This window comes from Scyliorhinus torazame, chromosome 14 (genome assembly GCF_047496885.1).
Source record: "Scyliorhinus torazame isolate Kashiwa2021f chromosome 14, sScyTor2.1, whole genome shotgun sequence".
NCBI classification, from domain to species: Eukaryota; Metazoa; Chordata; class Chondrichthyes; order Carcharhiniformes; family Scyliorhinidae; genus Scyliorhinus; species Scyliorhinus torazame.
In genome coordinates, this window is record NC_092720.1 from 198,886,559 (window position 1) to 198,901,737 (window position 15,179).

Consider the following 15,179-nt stretch of genomic DNA (forward strand, 5'->3'; position numbering starts at 1 on the left):
GCTTTTTCCTGGATACTTTATGGCCCCCTTCTGCTAGTCTTTCCAATAGTTTTAAACTATCCTTCCTGCATTGTTCTTGTGTTTCTGTGCATAATAATAAATCATCCACATATTGTATCAGTGTTCCTTCCAACTGCACTCCTTTTAAATCTGCTCTCAACACCTGATTGAATACATGTGGGGAGTGTTTAAATCCTTGGGGCATCCTATTGTATGTGTATTGTTTCCCTTCGAACGTAAATGCAAAGAGATACTGACTTTCTTGAGCTAACGGTACACTAAAAAATGCCGAACATAGGTCTATCACAGTAAACCATCTACTTTCAGGTGGTATATTTGTCAACAAGGTGTAAGGGTTTGGAACCTCTACTGGCATATCTTCCACTACCTCATTAATTGCTCTGAGGTCATGCACCAATCTCCATTTTTCTCCGTCCGCCTTCTTTACCGGTAGCAGCGGTGTATTACACCTGCTCCGGGTTTCTTTTAATACCCCTGCTTCCATCAATCCCTTAATTGTTCCTCTAATTCCTTCAATTGCTTCTGTCTTGATTGGGTATTGCGGCCTATAAGGCCCCTGGCGTCCTGTCTTTAATCTGACTTCAACTGGATTAGCGGTTTTGACCCTCCCTACATCCGTGTCCTGTCTGGACCACAACTCCTGCGGGAGGGAGTTCAAATCCTGCTCTAAACTCTCTCTCCATTCCAGTTCCTGTTTCTCATTTTGCACTCCTATTGTTATTTGCTTTGGTTTCCCAAGCATCTTAACATCCAAAATTATTTTCATCATTTGTCCATCGCTGGATGTCCAAATATCTACATTGTCTGTCTGGACAAATTCTAAGTCTTGTGCTCTCAACATCATTGGTCCTAGGTCTTTTGATCTATATCCCGGATTCACTTTCAATGTAACATGTGGCTCCGCTCCAGATACAGAGAACCATTTGTCAACCCATTCATTCTTAACGATTGTGAGAGCCGCTCCCTCTAGTCCGATTAAAATGCTTCCTGACTTTATTTCCTGTTCTCGTCCCGCCTCCCTTTCCCATTTCTCCTGTACCTCAGGTTCCAGTTTTTCATCAAATATCATTGTAATGTGTAATTCTGTTCTTGGCCATTTGGCTTGTGGTATCCAGGCGTCTATAAGTTTTCCCCAAACTTCCCATATCTGTTTTTTAACTTGTTCCTCTATATCTCCCAACCAATATACATTAACCCTTTCTTTTCCTGGTATTTCAAGTGGATACATTCCCATTAAATCAATTCCTTGTTCAGTGCATTCTAATTTCAGTCCTAGACCTAGGATTGCATCCCTTCCCAATAGATTTAAAGGAGTTTTATTACATACTAAAATAGGTACATGGGTAGTCTTATTTCCAATGGTAACAGGCACCGGCGTCGTCATTCGAGCTAATGTTACTTTCCCCGAGAACCCCACAGTTTTTACAAACTGGTTTGACAATGGTAAGTGATCCGCATATTTCGTTTGTATGCACGTACATGTGGCGCCGGTGTCTATCATCATGGGGACCTCGATCCCTCCTACTCTAACGTTAACTATAGGTTCCTGCTCTGCGGTTTCTGTTATTTGTACGTACTGTCCTACCATTTTGGGGTTCTCTGGGCCTCCCTATGGGGAACTCTGATGGTTCACCGGCCCTTGAAACATTGGGATGCTGTTCGGTGACACTTGGATCATTTGCTGGCCTGTCTGCTGCTGGTTTTCTCCCTGCCTGTGGGAATTCCGCGGGCAATTCCTTTTTATGTGCCCTGCCTCCCCGCACCCCCAACACACACCTGGAGGGCCAGGCAATGGTCCCTGTCTCGGAGTCTGATGATTAACCTGTCCCTGTCCTCTCTGATTCTGATAGGGTGGCCTACCACCTCCCTGTCCTTTCCCATTTCTATTCCAGTCAGTCTGACTTTGCAGGGCGTATGGATTTTGATAATTTAGGCCATAGGCTTCCGGGTTCATGGACAGTGGGAAGGCAGAAATGTTATAGGTTATGATGGGCTGGCCTCCATCTCCGCTCCCCCCTAATATTGGTGCAGGTAGAGGTATTTCCTCTGACTTTTGCTCCACCATCATCGGTGCTATTTTTCTGGGTGCGAGATCCTCTTTTGCCTTTATCTTATCCTTGCTTTTGATCTCCTCCAATTGTGCCTGAAGGAGTTTACGCTGTATCTCCTTTAGCTGTTTGTCTGCATTCTTTTCCTCTTTGCGATGCCTTTCTACTGCATGGGCAACATAATCCACAAACTCTCGGTAGCTTTTTGAGTCCAAGCCCACTACTTCCTCCAGTCTTGTCTTAGCTGGGACTGGCAAGCCCTCTAGGATTGCAGCCCGGAACATGGCGTTGGTCAGTGGGTCTATTAGAATGTCCCTTTCCGTGTCCCTTCTCCATCTTTTTAATTGCTTTTCCACATACACAGCTGCATTCTCCTCCTCACCCAATGGCTCTCCCCTTAGGGTTTTTACATCCATTCGGTTGGGGTATATGTCCCGCAGTGCCTGCCAGATGTCTTGGCGATATGGGTCCATGAGTGTCCCATCTACCTCTGGGTCATAAGCTGCGGTCGGGATGCCAGCACGTCTCATTACTTCCGCCATTTGGTCCATCCCTAGCACCTTTGTCAAGAGAGCTTTGATGTCGCCCAGTGCCATTCTTTTCCCCACCATTCCTGCCTCCAACTGTCCAATCCACCTTCCAGCTCCATCCAAAATACTGGGTAATTCATTAATTAAACTAGGCAGATCCTGACCTGACCAAGGGATATACTGCAGTCTGCCACCCTTCAGAATCACCGGGAGCATCTTTTTCCCTCTCCTATCCTCAGCTGGAAACTTCACAGGTTTGTGTTTTTTCCGCGTTGATTTTCTTTGTTCCCCTACCTCTGATTGTCCCCTTTCGTCTTCACTACTTTCTTCTGTCTCTTCTTCCATCTTTCCCTCTATTCTATTTTTCTCTGGGTGCTTCCATATCCATGGTTTCCCCAATCTTTGTCTGTCTGCCCAGTTTTGCACTCCCCAACATATGTCCTCTATGCTCCTTTCTCTGTCTTTTTCCTCTCTGTTCACTCCGACTCTCTTTCCTTCTATTTTTCCCTGTGATGTCTCACTTTCACACTCGGAGGGATTATCTTCTGCTCTCCCCTCATCTTCTTTTCTAACATTCTTTCCCTTCCCTTCTCGTTCCTTATCCACTTTCATTACCTTCCTTGCCCATTTCAAAAGTTCTACCATATTTACTTCTTCCTCCAATTCCTTTCTCCTTTGGCTCAGCCCATCCAAATCCTCTTCTGTTTTCCTAGCCTCTTCTTCTATGCCTTTCTTCTCTCTTTCCCCTCTCGTTCGAATAGTGCTAGTATCTCTAACTCCTTTTCTCGCTTCTCCCTTCTTTTGCTCGACCTATCCTTAATTTTATAGTTCTTTATCATTCCCTTCTGGTCCCCACACCTCTCTACGTCCCATGTGCCTTCCTCCGGCCACTGTGTATTGGTCTTACTTGTTCTTTTGGCCCACTTTTTAGAGACTTGTTCTATATCTCCCCTGAGGGCTGGGAACTTATCCCCTAATATCTCCACTGGTGTTTTAACTTTGTGTTCCATTACTCGTCTTTTCGGACTACTGTCACAATTTTTATCACTTAATCTGTCAGAGTTAGGTATCACAGTGATTATTACTCGCTGTATTATTTTCCCGTGCTCAGTCCCCTGTTTACCTTTCTCTCGGGTTTCCCTTGCCAATATCTGTAACTCTAACCGGGGTCCCGATATCCACTTCCCCGTAGTCCCCTGTCCCGGCACTATCTTCCTCTCCCGGGCTATAGGGTAGTAGGTTTTCACTTGCTCATCTATGTGTACAGAAACCCTGTATCGGTCGGATTCCTTTATTAATTTCTCTAGAGTTTCCAATTTTATTTCGTCTATCCAATTCCTGTCGGCTATTCCTTCCCAGTTTACATACGGCCACTCATTTTTTATCTCCTCTAAATTAGTTATATGTGTAATCTTTTTCCAATCCAGTGTTGCCTCCGTTTTTGTTTTTATCCTTTTTAATCCCCTGACTTTTCTTCCTTCTCAGCCGATTACACCAATCTCGCCACTAGGCAGTTTTGTCAGTGTAATCTTTCCAAGTTGTTAGTTATTACCCTACCTGTGTTCCGATTCTCCCTCTTATTTCTGTCCTCCACGCCGCTACCTCAGACCAGTCTGTTCAAATTGGTCTTTTACTTCCTCTATTCTAGCTGCTAATCCCCTTCTTTGGGTTAGATTCCACTCCTGTGCTTTTGACTACCGTATTAGGTCAGAGAGCGATCTCTCACTGATCTCTCTCCCTCTCGGTTGACGTCCCTTACCCGAGGTCCTGGGTAGGTTTGGACTGGCAGATTTTCCCACACTTACTCTCTTCTGGGCAAGTCGTAACCTGAAAACCCGCTCCAAACCGCTTGACTTAACCTAATTGCATTACTTTAGCGTTCGGCCTTTTTCCCGTCTCACTTTTTACCCATTCACAGACAATACAGTATTCTCAGCGCGCTTTTGCATGCAAAACTCTACTCTTCAGATCAGACTCAGTCTCTCAAAATATTTTACACAATTTAGTTTTACCTTTGCAGGATATCTTTTGGGTTGGGGAGATCCAGGACCAGCAGAGAGCCGGGTGCGCCGAGCCTCGAGATCCCTTTTCCGACAACAAGGATTTACATGCAATACAAATCTGCTCACCTTGCTGTCAGAATGCCGGCTTTGGGATGTCCAGCCCCGGTCGGACCTCCGCCTCCGCCACTCCTTCCAGATGCTTTTCTGGGCGATCTCTCACCAACCCTGCTCCGCAGCGCCAATTTTGTCGTGGTTCCCCAGGACGACAATTCGTTCACACCGATTAAAACAGAGAGTCTGAGCCGCGATCTTCCAAGCATTAGACTTTATTCACCTAGCACAAGAGAATAAAATCGGGATGTCCGGAACAATCCGATGAGCCCTCAGGCTTACAGTCTTTTTATGTACATTTCAGCTCCGTATCTCAAGATTCTTATCTTTCTTATCTTACTTTACAGCCGGACCTTGCTTTGGCCACCATTGTTTTTAGTTGACTTTTATCTGTCTTATTCAAGATTGGTCGCTTCCTTTTTCCTCTCTTTGTCTCTTAAACCATGGTGGTTATAACTCTTGCCCTTATCTACACTTCTCTGCTTGTGCAACAATCGTGGTTTAGCTGACTTAGGCCGAATGTGTAGGAAACACCTGCTCACTTTATTCTCTCTTTTTTATTATGGTCAACTATTAAAGTGAACCACTGAGCAGTATTCATTGTTCCCCCAAGTGACTATTGTTTGCATTCGTTAATTAGTGACTGCTATACTACTTTTCTGGGTCTTCTGCTTTGATCATATCAACTATACTTGATTACATTAGGTCATCTATTCTATGTTTGATTACGTTAGGTCACACGAGGTTACTCTAAATTACATTAGGTTACATAGGTTACATACCCATTTCACTACTCACCTAAATCTGCTTTATCATTTCACTAAAACCTATGATTCTGAATTCCATACCTAACTCATACAATATCCAGTACAAATTCCCAACAGATTCCGCATCTTTGGGGCGTCCCGACGCCGGAGTGGTTCACGCCACTCCGTCCCGCCGGGACCTCCCCGCTCCGCCGGGTACGGGAGAATCCCGCCCCTGGTCTACAAACTTCACCCTCACTGAAGTTAAGGAGGTAGTGGGCAGACGCCTTCTCGTAGCAGACGTGAAATACAAAAACGTCCCTCTCAGACTTATTAACGTGTACGCCCCGGCCGTAAGGCGTGAGCGGCTGGCAGTCCTTCAGCAACTCCCGCTGCTGTTGGCCACTTCCATGTCGGTCATTCTGGGCGGTGGCTTCAACTCCATCATTGATTCGGCTGGACAATCTGGCAGGGCCGACAGCAAACTGGACGCCACCTCCAGGCTCCTGATGGAAACGGTAAAAGACGCCAAGCTGCTCGACGTCTTCAGCAACCCTGCAGACGGTGCGCAGCGTAGATACACATGGTCACGTCCAGACGGGTCAGTCCGCTCCAGGATAGACTTCCCCTTTGTGGCCCGTGCGTTCGCGGACCTCTCTTGACTACTGCCTCCTACTGGCCGACTGTCACCGACAGGGAAACCAGAGGGCGGGAAGGGGACATGGAAGCTGAATATGAAACTGTTGACCCCAGAGAAAAAGGGATTAGAAAGGTTGAAGATCCTTGAAACCCCTCTTTTTAATAAAAATTTGTTTGTGGGATGTGGGTGTGGCTGGCTGGGTCACCATTTATTGCCCCACACCTGAGGGCATTTCAGAATCAACCACATTGCTGTGGGTCTGGAGACACATATAGGCCAGACCAGGTAAGGATGGCAGCTTTCCCCCCCTAAAGGACATTCGTGAACCAGGTGAGTTTTTATGACAATCAACAACGTTTTCATGATCATCTTTAGACTTTTAATTCCAGACATTTTTAATAAATAGTTTTTTTCCCAATTAAGGGGCAATTTAGCGAGGCCAATCCATCTAACCTGCACATATTTGGGTTGTGGGGGCGTAACCCACGCAGACACGGGGAGCATGTGCAAACTCCACACGGACAGTGACTCAAGGCTGGGATTCGAACCCGGGTCCTCAGCACTGCAGTCCCAGTGCTAACCACTGCGCCACGTGCCACCCCTCAGACATTTTTTGATTGAATTTAAATATCCCCATCTGCTGCGGCAGGATTCAAACCCCAGTCCCCAGAGCATGATTCTGGGTCTCTCGATTACTAGTCCAGTGACAATACCACTCCGCCAATGCTTCCCCTAAATCACCCCCGAGTCTCCATCTCTCTGGTGGGAAGCAATCCAGGGGAACATCAAGAGGTTTTTCATCCTCAAATGTGTTCAGAAGGTGAGAGAGAGAGACGGGGGGGACATGTTCCCATTCCAAGAAAGTCTGCAGAAACTGCTCTGGCTGAAGTTGATGGAGTTGATGTTAAGGAGGATCTCCAAGATGTGAAGAGCCAGCAAGCCTCGCTCTTTACCTTGGAAGTCTCCAAGATCATCTCCTGGTCCAGAATCCAGACCCTGGAGCAGGATGAAACCTGCTTGTGTTTCTTTTTCCAAAAGAGACACAGAGAGACTCTGTGATCAGCAGCCCGAAGGAAGAAAATGTCTCTGTAAAGTCATCGCAGTCTGACATCCTGAGGATCAGCAAATCCTTTTTTATGCCGGACTGTATGACCTGAAGCCAACAGACTGCACGGCTTTCCAGTCTTTCCTGTCATCTATCACGGAGGTCTTAGACGCTAGCGAGCGGGAAAGACTGGACAAACCGCTAACTCTGGATGAGCTGACAAAGGCTGTCAAATCCTTTGAGACGAGTAAAACTCCCGGATGAGTTTTATCGGCTGCGTTGCTATCGGCTCTGTGGGTCTGGATGGGCCCAGACCTGCTGGAAGTGGATGATACTTTGCTTCTGGACGGCAGCATGTCAAAATCCATGAGGATAGGGCAGCACGGTGACGCACTGGTTAGCCCTGCTGCCTCTAGGGGCAGCACGGTGGCACGGTGGGTTAGCCCTGCTGCCTCACGGCGCCGAGGTCCCAGGTTCGATCCCGTCTCTGGGTCACTGTCCGTGTGGAGTTTGCACATTCTCCCCGTGTTTGCGTGGGTTTCGCCCCCACAACCCAAAGATATGCAGGCGGATTGGCCACGTTAAATTTACCCTTAACTGAATAAAAAATAATTGGGTACTCTAAATTTAAAAATAAAGCGGCTGCGCCAAAAACTGGGAGGAGCGTCTCGTCACGGTAAGACAGAGACTGGGCATATGGGAGCGTCTCGTCAAGGTAAGACAGAGACTGGGCATATGGCATATGGGAGCAACGCTCCCTCTCCATTGCGGGCAAAAACCTGGTCATCAGGTGTGAGGTACTCTCGGCTGTATGTGGCACAGGTCTGGCTGATTCCCCGGTCATACACCGCAGCAGTCACCCAAGACATCTTCAAGTTCCTCTCGAGATCCAAGGTGGATCATGTCCGAAGGGACACCATGCACAAATCTTTAGAGACGGGAGGGAGAAATGTACCCAACGCTGCCCTCATCCTGATGGCTACCTTTGTGTGTGGTTGAATGGCCTCATTCTGTACTGTTCATACATGCATATATATATTTATGTTGTTGTGGCTGTGAGGTGCAGCAGCGAAAAGATTTCTTTTCAATAAAATTAGAGTATCCAGTTCTTATTTATCCAATTAAGAAGCAATTTAGCGTGCCTATTTCACCTTCCCTGCACATCTTTTTGGATTCATGGGTTCATAAGATATAGGAGCATAATTAGTCCATTCGTCCCATCGAGTCTGCTCCGCCATTCTATCATGGCTGAAATGTTCCTCATCTGCTACCTGCAATGTTACAGATCAAGAGCTGGTTTGCAAAATCAGCCAGAGCATCTCCTCCCTAGAACACATGACCTAGGAGCCGGAGTCGGCAATTTAGCCTCCCGAGCCGATACACACTCAATGTGATTGTGGCTAATCCCATTCTGGCCTCAACTCCACTGTCCTGCCTGTTCTCCATAACCTTTCAACCCATTACCAATTTAAAAATCTGTCTAATGGTGGGGGGGGGGGGGGGGGGGCAGAACGGAGGCACAGTGGTTAGCACTGCTGCCCCACGGTGCCGAGGTCCAAGGTTCGATCCTGGTTCTGGGTCACTGTCCGTGTGGAGTTTGCACATTCTCCCCGTGTTTGCGTGGGTTTCGCCCCCACAACCCAAAGATGTGCAGGCGGATTGGCCATGCTAAATTGCCCCTTAATTGGAAAAAATGAATTGGGTACTCTAAATTTATTTATTTTTAATCTGTCTAACTCCTCCTTAAATATATGGATGATAAGGGAATAGTGTAGATGGGCTTTAGAGTGGTTTCACAGGTCGGCGCAACATCGAGGGCCGAAGGGCCTGTACTGCACTGTAATGTTCTATGTTCTATTCTTGATTTCTCAAGAAATTAAGGGCTATGGAGAGAGAGCGGGTAAATGGCGTTGAAATCAGCCATGATTGAATGGTGGAGTGGACTCGATGGGCCGAATGGCCTTACTTCCGCTCCTATGTGTTATGGTCTTATACGTTGAGTGTCTTTAAGACAGAAGTTGATAAATTCTAAATTTACTCGCTGTCCCTGCATCCACTGCACTCTGGGGGAGCGAATTCCACAGCTTCACAACACTTTTCTCATATGGTTGTGGGGGTGAAACCCACGCAGACATGGGGAGAATGTGCAATCTCCACACAGACAGAGTCGGGATAGAATCCGTGTCTTCAGTGGTGTGAGGCACAGTGTTAACCACTATGCCACCATGCAACCTGAGCAGCAGACGAGTTAATGGAGGGAATTTTGCATAGGTGGCTGAAGGCACGAATGGTGGATTGTAAGAGGTCAGGGAATGGAGGCTTTAGTGGGAGGGACTGGGTGGCAGGGAAGGATTGAAGGACTGGAGGTGATGGAGAAAGTCAAGAAATGATAGGATTTAAACATTAGGCTGAGAATTTGAAATTTCACACATTGAGGGACGGAAACTAATAATGGGCCATGAGGACAGAGGTGAATGCTGACTGGGGCATGGTACTGAATAGGAAACAGGCAGGCTGCATGTGGCACAGTGGTTAGCACTGGGACTGCGGCACTGAGGACCCGGGTTCGAATCCCTGGGTCATTGTCCATGTGGAGTTTGCACATTCTCCCTGTGTCTGCGTGGGTTTCACACCCACAACCCAAAGAGGGCAGTAGAGCAGAGCTGCTGATTGGCTGTTGAGGGGAAAATCTGCATCAGTGCATTGCGGTCACTGCATCCAGAAAGTGTACCTGAGCAATACACCCTAGGTGTTCAAGTGAAGGCAAGCATCCAGCAGGGACAGTACTGCGGAGCTGCTGATTGGCTGTTGCGGGGAATATTTGCATCAGTGCATTGCGGTCACCGTATCTTGAAGGTGGTTTGTGGAGGAGCTGTTGTCAAGTGACAGTGAAACCCAAAACACTTCTTCAGTGTTTCCCTCCCTACCTCCTCCTTTAACCAAAAAAAAAAGACAATCACTGTAAGGATCTCAGCTGAGTAAAGACCAAGAGGGAGACTCAAGGGCAGGTAGAAGTAGAAAGAAGTTGAACCGTGACGTCACAGCCTGCAGGTAAGTGATTGGCTGGTGACTGGTAAGTAGTTTTTCTTTTCCCTGAGGTGTTATCATGCGGGGCGCAGTGGTTGCTGAGTGAGTGCTTGCTGAGAAGGGGAGTAAATTTTTTAAAAACTTACTGTTGGGAGTTTCCAGCTGCATCCGGTCGAAGTGAGGACAGAGTGACTGCTGGGTAAGTAGTAAAGATTTAAATTGGTTGCGCAGGCCCATAACAGCTGATTGCTGTTCTTGTGTGGGGCGCAGTGGTTGCTGGTTAAGTGTTTTATTTTTATCTGTATTTAAGTTGGCAGTTTCTAATCCCTAGACATTACACTTGTAGTGTCCCCCACCCTTCCACCTCCTTTACCCTAAGAGATGGAGTGAATAACAGGGAAGCTCTTTCTTTCTTTTTATTTTTTTATCTAGAGGGGATGGCAGGGAAGGCAGTGCAATGTTCCTCCTGCAGAATGTTTGAGGTGAGGGACGCCGTCAGTGTCCCTGCTGATTACATATGTGGGAAGTGCACCCATCTCCATCTCCTCCGAAACCGCGTTAGGGAATTGGAGCTGGAGCTGGATGAACTTTGGATCATTCGGGAGGCAGAAGTGGTCATAGATAGTAGCTTCAGGGATGCAGTTACTCCGAAGAATCAAGATAGATGGGTGACGGTGAGAGGGGCTGGGAGGAAGTAGTCAGTGCAGGGATCCTCTGTGGTCGTTCCCCTCAGTAACAAGTATACCGTTTTGGATACTGTTGAGGGGGACGACCTACCAGGGATAAGCCACGGTGAACGGATTTCCAGCATTGAGTCCGTCCCTGTGGCTCAGAAGGGAAGGAAGGAGCGCAGGAGAGCAATAGTTATTGGGGACTCGATAGTTAGAGGGACAGATAGACGGTTCTGTGGCAGCAAAAGAGACTCAAGGATGGTATGTTGCCTCCCGGACGCCAGGGTCCGTGACGTCTCGGACCGTGTTTTCAGAATCCTTAAAGGGGAGGGGGAGCAGTCACAAGTCGTGGTACACATCGGTACCAACGACATAGGTAAGAGAAGGGACAGGGATTTAAAACAGGAATTTAGGGAGCTAGGGTGAAACCATGATGTCATCTCTGGTTTGTTGCCGGTGCCACATGCTAGTGAGGTGAGGAACAGGGAGAGAGTGCAGATAAATGTAGGAGGGAGGGTTTCAGGTATGTGGATAATTGGAGCACATTCTGGGGAAGGTGGGACCTGTACAGACAGGACGGTTTGCACCTGAACCAGAGGGGCACCAATACCCTGGGAGGGAAATTTGCTATGGCTCTTCCGGGGGGGGGGGGGTTTAAACTAATTTGTCAGGGGGCTGGGAAAACGAGCTGTCATCCAGAAGCCAGTGTTGAGAGTAGTGAGGTACTGAGGAGGGTATCAAGGTCGCAGGAGTGTACCGGCACACAGAAAGGTGTGTTGAAGTGTGTCTGCTTCATGCAAGGAGCATCCGGAATAAGGCAGGTGGACTTGAGCGTGGATTGGTACTTGGGACTACGATGTTGTGGCCATGATGGAGACATGGTTAGAACAAGGATAGGAATTGTGGTTGGAAGTTCCTGGGTATAGATGTTTCAGTAAGAGTAGGGAAGGTGGTAAAAGAGGTGGAGGAGTAGCATTGTTAATCAAGGATAGTTTAACGGCTGCAGAAAGGCAGTTTGAAGGGGATCTGCCTACTGAGATAATATGGGCTGAAGTTAGAAATAGGAAAAGAGCGGTCACATTGTTAAGAGTTTTCTATAGGCCCCCAAATAGTAATAGAGATGTGGAGGAAGAAATTGCAAAACAGATTATGATAGGTGTGGCGGTCTCAGGGTAGTTGTCATGGGTGACTTTAACTTTCCAAATATTGATTGGAACCTCTATAGGCCGAACAGTTCGGATGGGGCAGTTTTTGTACAGTTTGTGCAGGAGGGTTTCCTGACACAATATGTGGATAGGCCGACAAGAGGGGGGGCCACGTTGGATTTGGTACTGGGTAATGAACCGGGCCAAGTGTTAGATTTGTTTGTGGGAGAGCACTTTGGAGATAGTTTCCACAATTCGGTGTCTTTCACTGTTGCAATGGAGAGGGATAGGGCCATACGGCAGGGCAAGGTTTATAATTGGGGGAGGGGTAATTATGATGTGATTAGGCAAGAATTAGGGAGCATAAGATGGGAACAGAAACTGTCAGGGAAAGGCACAAATGAAATGTGGAGCTTGTTCAAGTAACAAATACTGCGTGTCCTTGATAGGCATGTCCCTGTCAGGCAGGGAGGAAATGGCCATGTGAGGGAACCATGGTTTACAAAAGAGGTTGAATGTCTTGTCAAGAGGAAAAAGGAAGAGTATGTAAGGATGAGAAAACAAGGTTCAGTAGGGTCGCTTGAGGGTTACAAGGTAGCAAGGAATGAGCTGAAAAAAGGGCTTAGGAGAGCTAGGAGGGGGTATGAGAAGTCCTTGGCGGGTCGGATCAAGGAAAACCCCAAGGCTTTTTACTCTTATGTGAGAAATAAAAGAATGACCACGGTGAGGGTAAGGCCGGTCAAGGACAGTAGTGGGAACTTGTGCATGGAGTCAGAAGAAATAGGAGAGGCGTTGAATGAATACTTTTCTTCAGCGTTCACAAAGGAGAGGGGATATGTTTTTGAGGGTGAGAGTGTGATTCAGGCTGGTCGGCTGGAGGAGGTAGATGTTCTGAGGAAGGATGTATTAGAAATTTTGAAAAGCCTGAGGGTCGACAAGTCCCCTGGGCCAGATGGGATATATCCAAGGATTCTTTGGGAGGCAAGGGATGAGATTGCAGAGCCTTTGGCTTTGATCTTTGGGTCCTGGCTGTCCACGGGGATAGTGCCAGAGGACTGGAGAGTGGTGAATGTTGTTCCTCTGTTCAAGAAAGGGAATAGGAATGACCCTGGTAATTATAGGCCAGTTAGTCTTACTTCGGTGGTCGGTAAGATAATGGAAAAGGTCCTGAAGGATAGGATTTATGACCATTTGGAAAGATGCAGCTTAATCCGGAATAGTCAACACGGATTCGTGAAGGGTAGGTCTTGCCTCACAAATTTGATTGAATTCTTTGAGGAGGTAACTAAGTGTGTAGATGAAGGTAGAGCAGTTGATGTCGTATACATGGATTTTAGTAAGGCGTTTGATAAGGTTTCCACATGGTCGGCTCATGAAGAAAGTAAGGAGGTGTGGAATAGAGGGAAATTTGGCCAATTGGAAAAGTAACTGGCTATCACATAGAAGACAGAGGGTGGTGGTTGATGGAAAATTTTCAGACTGGAGACCAGTTACCAGCGGTGTACCACAGGGATCAGTGCTGGGTCCTCTGCTATTTGTGATTTTTATCAATGACTTGGAGGAGGGGGCTGAAGGGTGGGTCAGTAAATTTGCTGATGACACCAAGGTTGGTGGAGTAGTGGATGAGGTGGAGGGTTGTTGTAGGCTGCAAAGAGACATCGATAGGATGCAGAGCCCGGCCGAAAAATGGCAGATGGAGTTAAACCCTGATAAATGTGAGGTGATTCATTTTGGTAGAAAACATTTGAATGCGGATTACAGGGTCAACGGCAGGGTTCTGAAGAATGTGGAGGAACAGAGAGATCTTGGGGTTCATGTTCACAGATCTCTGAAGGTTGCCACTCAAGTGGATAGAGCTGTGAAGAAGGCTTATAGTGTGTTAGCGTTTATTAACAGGGGGCTTGAGTTTAAGAGCTGTGGGGTTATGCTGCAACTATACATGACCCTGGTGAGACCACATTTGGGGTATTGTGTGCAGTTCTGGTCACCTAATTATAGAAAGGATGTGGAAGCATTGGAAAGGGTGCAAAGGAGATTTACCAGGATGCTGCCTGGTTTGCAGGATAGGTCTTACGAGGAAAGGTTGAGGGAGCTAGGGCTTTTCTCTTTGGAGCGGAGGAGGATGAGAGGCCACTTAATAGAGGTTTATAAGATAATGGGGGGGATAGATAGAGTGGACGTTCAGAGACTATTTCCTCAGGTGGATGTGGCTGTTAAAAGGGGGCATAATTAAAAGATTCAGGGTGGGAGACATGGGAGGGATGTCCGAGGTAGGTTCTTTACTCAGAGAGCGGTTAGGGTGTGGAAAGGACTGCCTGCTGTGATAGTGGAGTCGGACACTTTAGGAACTTTCAAGCGGTTATTGGATAGGCACATGGAGCACACCAGAATGACAGGGAGTGGGATAGCTTGATCTTGGTTTCGGACAATGCTCGGCACAACATCGAGGGCTGAAGGACCTGTTCTGTGCTGTACTGTTCTATGTTCTATGTTCTATGTACAGGTTAGGTGGATTGGCCAGGGTAAATTGTCCCTTAATTGGAAAGAAAAAAGAATTGGGTACTCTAAATGTATAAAAGAAAAAGGATAGGAAATGGGCAGCAGCTCATACGGACCACTGAGGACAGGGGTTACGGGTGACTGGTGACTGGACAGTACAGAATGTGAAACAGGCAGCAGAGTTTCAGATGAGTCGAAGGATGGGGGATGGAAGGCAGCACATTGAGCATTGGAATAGTGGAGTCTGGGGGTGAGAAGAATGATGGCTCAGAATTTCAGCAACAACTGGGCTGAAGTAGGGGTAGAGTCGGGTGATGTTGGAGTTAGACAGCCTTTGTGATCGGATGAAGCCTTTGGAAGCTCATCACAGCGGTGATGTTAGATTGATCTACCCGTGAAGGATAGGGTTCTTGTTAGTTTTTTTTAAAATTTAGAGTATCTGACCTGTGAGAGTATCTTTGAGAAATGGGTGTTTATAAATGGGTGTGTATATAAATATCTGTAGTGAGAGTACCTTTAAGAAATGGGTGTTTATTACTGCAGTGATGTCAAAGAGTGGGTGGAGCTGGGCTGTCTGTCAGCTTTTTACTTTCGTTTTAGGTTGTTTGCTGGAGGGTGTGTTTTAGTTTTGTTTTCAGAGATGGGTAGCTGCAGTCACAGCCAGAAGGTGTATGAATCTCTCTCTGTAATCTA

The 15,179-nt window shown here is 47.1% G+C and overlaps 1 protein-coding gene across 3 annotated transcripts in view; it reads left to right on the forward strand.

The window, feature by feature from the left end:
• Positions 1-15,179, forward strand: part of LOC140390332 (uncharacterized) — a 108,070-nt gene that overhangs the window by 44,082 nt on the left and 48,809 nt on the right. The window lies entirely within an intron of this gene.